Raw genomic sequence first — 9,165 nt, 5'->3', positions numbered from 1 at the left:
TGGGGAAAAAAAAAAAAACCAAACCAACAAAAAAAAACCAAAAACTCACCTCCCAAAATGCTTTCCTTTCTAATCCTATTCCACTAAAATAAAGCACCAGAGCTGAATGCTTTTCTCCCAGCCTGGAAAATACCAATGCTGAGAGGGTTTCATCCCAACATGAAACTAGATCTGAATTGACTGACCTGCAGTTCTGCTGACCTCCTACCAATCTTAATCAAAACAGCTTCAGCCACCACCAAACCCAAAAGGATTTGTCTTCAAGCAGCTACAAATTGATGGAAATTCATGAGGTAACTCACATGGACAGGCAAAGCAACAGATTCTCAGTGTCAGGGTGAAACCCAGATTAAAAAATGTGTGGTCATGGAATTGAAAAGTTTTTGTCTTTTTCTCCAAGAGGAAAATGCCTGCCTGGTGCAGAGGCAGCACAGAGGGGTGGCTCCACCTGCACACCTCCTGTGCACTGTTCTCCTGGCACTGCCTCCAAAAGCAGACCAAAAACCAGCACAAAAACATGGCCACATTCTCTTCACAGAGAAAAGCAACGCACAGCTTCCCAAGGATATTTTCTGCAAATCGCAGCGAGGAACCTCAGAGAAAGAAAAAACAATTTTTATCTCAGTTTCTGCTCCTCTTGTTGTGCACAAGTGGAATGCATCATGGAAGATTGTTTACCTGAAAAGAATTAGTAATTGGATTCTGGTCTGAGTGTTTTAATTCACTGACTAATTGAATCCACGTGTGTCTTGGGACTGTTGGCTGACAGTCACAAGATTTGGTTCAGTTGAGTGCTTGTGCAGATTCACAGCACGGAATAATATAGTGTAATAAAGTAATTAATTAGCCTTCTGATATCAATTCAGATGCATAATTTCTCCCTTCGTTGGGGTTGCCTTGTTTTACTATATAAAAACCTTGTCCAATCCATTTTTGTGCATCCTACAGAGCCTGAGGAGATGTCACAGTTGGGATACACACACAGGGTGGGTCGTGGAAGAGGCTGAAGATTTCTCAGGATGCCAAGTGCTGAGCACTGGAGAGGCTGGGCTGAGTGTGGACATTCTGTGATGTTCCAGACTGCAAAGCAAGATGTTTTCTATTACCATCTGTATGGCAGTTGTCTTTTGTCAAGTGGGCAGTTTGCCTTATCTCTTCCACAATCACTCCTCCCTCTGAGCAGACATCTGCTGATAACAGCCATTGAATGTCCCTGCATGGCTGATAAGAACTACAGCATCCCATTGGGAGATGTGAGCCCAGAGGGAGGAGCCAAGCATTCCTGCCTGGATATAATCCAGAGGTTTTGAGACACCAGCACAGCTTCTCCACTGGATTCCCCAGAGGAACAGCAGCTGCCTCTCCTTCCCCTGGATCTTCAGAGGAAGAATCCATCCTTCTCTACAGGATCCCTGCTCCAGCAGAACCAGCCCTGACACTGCAGGAGGGCTGAGCCACAATTCCAATGGGACTGCTGCCAACACCCTGACCCACAGGGTGTCAGGCTGGGTTCTGACTCTGTCAGTGTTGTTCTAGTGTACTGCATTGTTCATTTTATCCTTTTATTTTCTTCCCTATTAAAGAACTGTTATTTCCTGCTCCCATATTTTTTTTGCCTGAGAGCCCCTTAATTTAAAATTTATAGTAATTCGGAGTGGGGAGGGTTTACATTTTCCATCTCAGGGGAGGCTCCTACCTTTCTTAGCATACTCCTGTCTTTCCAAACCAAGACATGTGACAATTTCCAGCATTTCAGCCCACATCTCAGGTGGAGCTGAGGGCTCTGCACTTCTACCTGCAGCACCAAACAATATTTAACCTCTCTTTATATACAGCAAATACATTTTATTCTTTTTTTCCCCCTGCATCAATAGAAACAAAAATTTTGTTATTGCTATTTTAAAAAAGATTTGAAAACTATTTCTTCAGAAATCCTTTATCTGCCTCCCTTCAGAAGTGCAGCAAATCCTAATATGATTTATCGAAAGTCCTTGCTTCCAAAAGGCATTGTGGCCACTGAAATAATGAACTACTTGAAAGTCACATTTCATTTACTTCCAAAGAAACAAGCTAGCATTGCTCAAGGTTGCTGGGGAAACAGGAAAGCTGCTTTAGATCAGTTTGCAGCAGAGAAAACTTGCTGATATTCTGCAATCCGTACATGTTCACCATAACTTTAACCATCTCTTATTTTCAGAAAGGCTTTTCTGATTTTGTGCTAAATATTCATCTTCATTCCCACAGCATTGCTTTGTTTTCAGTTGAGGATTCAGATTCATAAATCTGACTTAAAAATAAGCTGGTTTATCACAGCTGTGTACATGTTTCTTCTTTGGGGTCCCATTTACCCAAGAATGCATCCAATTTCAGCCCAAGAGAAGCCCACAGTAGGCAGAAAAATCTCATTTCTTGGGAATCTACAGTGCCAACCTTGTTTGCAATTTCAGGTGATCAGACCCTTCCCAAAATCTTTTATTGGATGCCCTTAAACTTTCCTGCTTTAAAGAAAAGTTGTAATAATTCCCAGAGTTGTAAAATTCAGTTAGAGCATTCACTTAGCACTCTGCCATAAAGAAAAGAAAATCACTTTTGAAAGCCACTTGCACATGTGGAGTTCTGCTAATCCTTCTCCTGCAGACAAATCGGGAGCCCCTTTTCCAGCAGCTGCAGTGGACAGATGTGATTTAACATGTACATATCCAATTTTATCCCAATTTACTCAAAGTTGCAGTGGGGAAATGAATGGACTAACAGAGAAATGGGAAGCCTGTCCTGGGCAGTGAGGGAAGATAAACCAGGTCTGCATTGCTCCTCCCTAGAACAGTTTTCTCACAATATTCAGTTTTATCCAAGAGATCAGTCTCCTAAAATCACGTCACATGAATTTCATGTGTAGAGATAAAATAATTATGTGTGCATCATTGTATAAATAAGATATTATTTATCTTTTGGAGTCCTAGGATTACAGCGAGCACAAATTAAGTTCAAAATTAACAAAGAAAAATATTAACCAAAATTGAAGTGCTTAAAATAATTGATGGTATTGAATTCAGATTGCTCTCAGTCTCACAGAAACACAATTTAGAAAAAAGCCTAAAAGAAGAGCTACAGAATATCTCTGATGTAGTTGCACATCATGTCTTGGTTTTTTACAGATGCCTAGGCTGTAGGGGATATGTTTGGAAATATCTACCAGAAAACCCCCAGTTTTTCTACCAACACTCTTTTAGTCCAGCTCTTGGATATAAAATTTCATTTCTACCCTCTTTGCTTGGTTTTATTAATTAATTTTTCTCCATACATCTCATCCAAGTGCTTTTATCTTTTTTTTTTTTTTCCTTATTCTTCCTTATTCTTTGCCTAATTACACATTTTGAGACTCTTGGTGACATTCCATCAGATGCTCAGTGATTTTTGCTCTGGTTCAAAATCACTGTCTTCTTTAAGGTACCAGAGTGACATTTTTGACTGAACACTATATTTTTAATTGTATATGTAATACATAGATATAGCTATACATATAGACATAAATTTTATTATATACTTTTCTTTTAATAAATATATTATATACAGCATATACTATATCATGTAATTAATGTAATATAATATTTGTACTATATATTATACAATTTTACATAATATACTTTATTCTATATTTTATGTATTTTTATAATATATGTTTCATTTTCTATATATTAAAATATATAAAAATATATAAAATATATAGTTCAGTCAAAAATTTCCCTCTGGTACCTTAAAGAATACAGTGATTATAAACCAGAGCAAAATTATATATATATAAAAATTATATTTTATATATACATATATACACACACATATATATAAAATATAAAAATATATATACACTTTTTAATTTATATATGTACATATACTATATATATATATATATATATATATATATATATATATATATATATATATATACATATAAAAATATAAATTTCTTTAAATCATGGTGCTTTTACCCAGTAGGATGAGCTGAAGAGAGAAGAAAGCAGAGGGATGCCAAAGGTAAGGAAGTAAGAGGGAAGGTTTGGACCAGGTCAACTTTGAATGGCCAATGAATAACAGAAACGAGGAGGATTGAGAGGAAAACTCTCTGAGAAACTGAAGATAAGGTAAAAAGGCTTGTTGAAAAAAACCTTTCCAAGGCTGCAGTGCCTGGAGGGGTACGAGCAGGAAATGCGCTCCTGCCCCAGGGCATGCATGCCTGCCTGGGCTGGGCAGGGCTGCCCATCCCTCCCACATGGAAATGCAGGGATGCAGGAAAACCCATCCCGCAAATCCGATAAGGCAGGAGTGGGACCCGGGGGTGACCCTGAACCGCTCAGTCCTGCTCCATCTCATAATAGTTTTTATATTCAGAATAGTTATCACCTAAAACTTTCAGAGCTGGGAATGTCCTTTCCAGATTTTCATCTACAGCAAGAGACAGAACAGGGAGAACTCTACGAAAGAGAAGAAAAATGGAGATGCAAAGGTGCAAAGGGACGTTTTAGGACCCCCCCCCAAAAAAAAAAGAAAAACAAAGAGGGAAAAATAAAGAGAAAGACAGTTAATAAAAGAGAAAATGATTTAGGTCCGGTCAGTCCCCAGGTAGACTCACTGAGGGTCAATGCTGGCATACTTAGGTTTATTATACAGTAAGATCATTGTATTTTATATTGATTGTGATTTTATCTGATGTGTGTTGGCTACTGTGAGGTAGTGGTCACAACAACTTATAACCTTAAAGCCTTATTGATAAGGGTAATGCAAAAAAAATGCGTTGTTTTTGTGGCCCCAAAAGCAAGCAGTTCCACCAAGAAAAGTGCTGCCCTGTCATCTTTAAGATAATTCATCAGATATCCGGAAGATAACCTTGTTTTCTTGAGGGAAAACCTCTCACAGCTGCCATTGCTCAGAAGGCACCATCTGATAACACCTTTTATATTCAGAACAGTTTTCACTTAAAACGTTCAGAGCTGGGAATGTCCTTTCCAGATTTTCATCTACAGGAAGAGACAGAACAGAGAAAACTCTAGGAAGGAGAAAAGAAAATGGAAATGCAAAAGGATGTGTTAGGACCAAATAAAAAAAATCAAAGTTGCCAAGTGTACCTTGGTTATTCACAGGTAGCTAATTTAGAGCATAATCATCTACTCCAAGCTGAAGAGTAAATGCATTAGCACTGACAAACATTACCTACTGGAATAAATACTGGTATTTATAACAGCATTAAGGACCCTATTAAGAGATTTCTGAGAAATCTGAGGTTTATACCAGGAAAACTTCACTTATCTACTGTTAAAACAAATTTATGGAGTGCAGACTCCGTGCGTGTGGCCCTAAGAATTACACAACTGTGAATAATCACACTCAGAACAGGGCAAAACTGGGTAATTGCTATCTCCATATTGTGTTATTGTACAAATTAGTATATCCTGCATCTCTTTGGAAGGAAAATGAGGCATATGGTTTTGTGCTGTGTTGTAGACTCAGCAGACAATAAACTGATCCCTCATGAGAACGCAGCAATGCAAAGTGTTGCCTTGTGTCAACAGGAAAAAAAAAGAAAAAAGGAAGAAAAAAAGAAAGAGGAAAAGAACAAAATGACCAGGGAAAGCATGAAATTCAATGGAGAAAGTGATTTAATTGCACGGAAAAAGAAATATTAATATGGGGGAAAAAAGCTCTTCTGTGAAATTGAGGGTGTATAACAGATAAGAGAAAATATACATGTTTTTTAAAAGCCATAAATTCTCCTTAGTAATGTCAATTTAATTGAAAATGCTGCTAAATCTGCCCGTATTCCACGAGTGTGCACATTAAGATTGGTGTGTCCATAAAGGCACTCCAAGAGGAGCACACAATGCCATGCTAATAGGGTTAGGTGCTCAGAATATAAGGTAACATAAGTGCCATTTGATGCAAGAGTTGCTAGGGAAGGCTATTTATATTTTTTTTTTCCAGCCTGTTAATTAAGTGAATTTAGTGCTTTTGAAAGGTGCCAGATTGACAATGGCGGGACTGAAGTCCTCTATTGAGGGAGCAGCAGAGCCCGGGCGGAGCTGCCCCCCAGCCTTGACCCGCAGGGCTCAACCTCCAGCGTGAGCCGGGCCGGGGCTCCCCGCGCTGCTGCTCCGCTCTCTGCTGATCAACTGCTAATTAGGGCCCGTCGGCAGCCGCGGGCTTGTGCCCGGACACCTGTCCTTTAGGAACCGAACCGCCTTTTCTAAAGAGTTAAAACCAGAGAAAAAAAAATTATATATATTTATATATATATATATTTTTTTTATATTTATATTTATATTTATATATTTATATATTTATATATTTATATATTTTATATATATTTATTTATATATAATATTTCTATTTATTTTATATATGTATACATTTATACATTTATATATTTATATTTATAATTATATATAACTAACACTTATATTCGATTTATATTTATAATTATATTTTTATATATACATATTTCTAATAGATACACATATATACACATACATATATATATGTATAACATATATACATATATATGTATATATATGTGTATATGTTATATACACATATATAGCACGATACTATAACATTATACATAAAATGTTATATATTAAAATATAATAAATATAAAAACATAAAATATAAATATTTATTCTATATAGTTATATTTATAGATATTTTATTATTATATAGTATATATTTTTATATATTTTAAATATAAATATATTTACATATAAATATGTCAATATAAATGAATATATAAATAAAAATAGAATATAACATAACGTAACGTAACGTAACGTAATATAATATAATATAATATAATATAATATAATATAATATAAATATCAATAGATTTTTTTTAAATTAAAAAAAAAAACCTTAAAACATGGTGCTTTTACCCAGTAGGATGAGCCAAAGAGACAAGAAAGCAGAGGGATGCCCAGGGAGGGGATAATGAGGGAGGGGATTTTCCAGCACTGCTGACCCAGGGTGGGAGCAATAGGGACAGGAAAGGCAGCTCAAGGTCAGGGTCTCACCCAAATGTGTTTTTAAGGGAGTAAATGGGAAAAATTACTTTTTAAAAATATTATGTCCATCTAGCTGCCTTGGTGACTCCTTTTCCAGAACTCTCCTTCTTGACTTCTGCTGTTGAAATGGCAATTCTTTCATGGCTGTTCTGTTTGAAGGGGTCATGGAAGGCTCAGGGCAGAACCAGAGAAAGGCAAAAACAATTCCAGCAAAGCAACTCCTGCTGCCTGAGGCTGATCTAAACCTCTCTAAGGACAGCCCCACTTCCCTCTGCCATGGAGAAAGGGTATCTGTGCCCATTGGGAAGAGTCTGCTGCTCAATAAAATATTCCAAAAGACCAAAGCTGACTTCTGCTTGGTTTATGGGCTGTTTGAGGGCAGAGCTTACAATACTGGTTTTGCCAGAACCACTCACAGCCCCTAAGTTTTTGGATAATTGGATGTACATAGTGATGTGTCAGATAATTACTTTTAATTCTACTTTGATGCACCTTCTATTCCCTAGTAACCATTATCAGTCTGGAGGCAAAAACTCCCTGAAACCCTGAGCTTTTTCGAATTTCTTGCCTTTACTTGATTTAGCAGAAGCAAGTCAAATAAAAATTCCCCTTTAAATAAGTGAAGAGCTGAGTTGATGAATCTACACTGACTAATATAGCAGAGCTCACACTGAAATAAAAGATTCTTTAAATGTGTATGTTTTGGGTTGTTTTTTTTCTTATCAGAAAGGGCTGACTCCAAAGGGCTGACTCCAAGCCTTTATTCTTTTTCACCTCTGTAAAGGTGCAATAGAGATACAGCAGCTCAGTGTTCTTGACATCAGCAAACAGGCAGAAAAAACATTATCAGGAGAGAGCCAATCTCCTATAACAGCTGAATAGTACTCACCCTGGTGATAAAGGTTTGGGTGAAAGATGAAATGAAAAATGTGTCTATAGCTGCTTGCAGCAAAACCTGCTTTTCTGGAGCACTTTTGCCCCCTGTCTTGAGTGTTCTATTGAATGAATAGTGGGTGCTTTATGTCACTTTGTTGATGAATGGAGCAGTCTACTTAGCATGAACTTTTGGATGGCCCTACCTTCTGAAATGGTGTGCAGAGGTTTCACGGATTATGCATTAGTCCCATTTAACTTTCCACTTGAAGATAACACGGGCAGCAGCAGGTCTAATAAAGACTGAGCAGAGAGAGGCAAGCCAGCACCAAAACCCTGAAATTTTTGCTCACAGAAATAATTTTAAGTGTCTCCTGCATTAAAGTGCCTCACCTAGGTGTGATATATGGCATCACCCTTGATGGGGCAGGTGTTTGGTGATATTTCTTCAATTTTTCTCAGCTCTGCTTTGAAAACTGGGAAATCTCCTCTTGGTTACTCTCCAGTGTTTTCAATCTGCAATAACTCCTGTACCTAAACATTCAAATAGCAAAAATCCTGCACTAGGTCCATTCACTGTCTTAGCTGAGGCTTCAAAAGATGGATGTGAGTTAGGAATCCATTTAAAACTGTGACAGCCACATAGAAATTGTTTTAACATATGCCCAGCCTGCTCAGAATGCCACAAGAAAAAGCATTGACTCTTGTTTCTCTTCAGTCTTTTGCATCGAGGTCATGCTGGGGCATCATTCCAGGTTTTTGTTTATTTTCAGGGAGCAAATCTTAAAATAGTTAAATTGAAAAAAAAAAAAAAACAAACACAAAAAGAAACAAACAAAAAACAAAGCAAAAAAACCCCCAAATCCTAACAAATGGTGGGACAGAAAGCCAAGAAAACACCAATATTTTCCAGAATGTAAAACTACAGATGTGAATACTGAAATAAAATATTCATCTTCCCATTGCACAAAACCAGTCCAACTCTTATCACTGATGCTCACCCTAGGAATCATCTCATGGCATTGCTGCCCCATAATGCCCTGGGTAATTTATGGACATTCCTGGATCATGGGTTAAATTTTAGAATAAACTGACACGGAATTTTTAGGATGGTGTTGGAAATAATGAAGTGTTCACCAGAGTAAATGATCTCCCAACAAAGAGCTGAGTAGCCTGGTGACAATTAAGAGCCATAGTGAAAATTAAGAGAGGCATTAAAGGATACCAATCCTATGAAAACTGACAT

This window comes from Zonotrichia albicollis, chromosome 14 (assembly GCF_047830755.1).
Source record: "Zonotrichia albicollis isolate bZonAlb1 chromosome 14, bZonAlb1.hap1, whole genome shotgun sequence".
Lineage (NCBI taxonomy): Eukaryota > Metazoa > Chordata > Aves > Passeriformes > Passerellidae > Zonotrichia > Zonotrichia albicollis.
The sequence above is the reverse complement of the archived record's forward strand: the minus strand, read 5'-3'. Positions refer to the sequence as shown.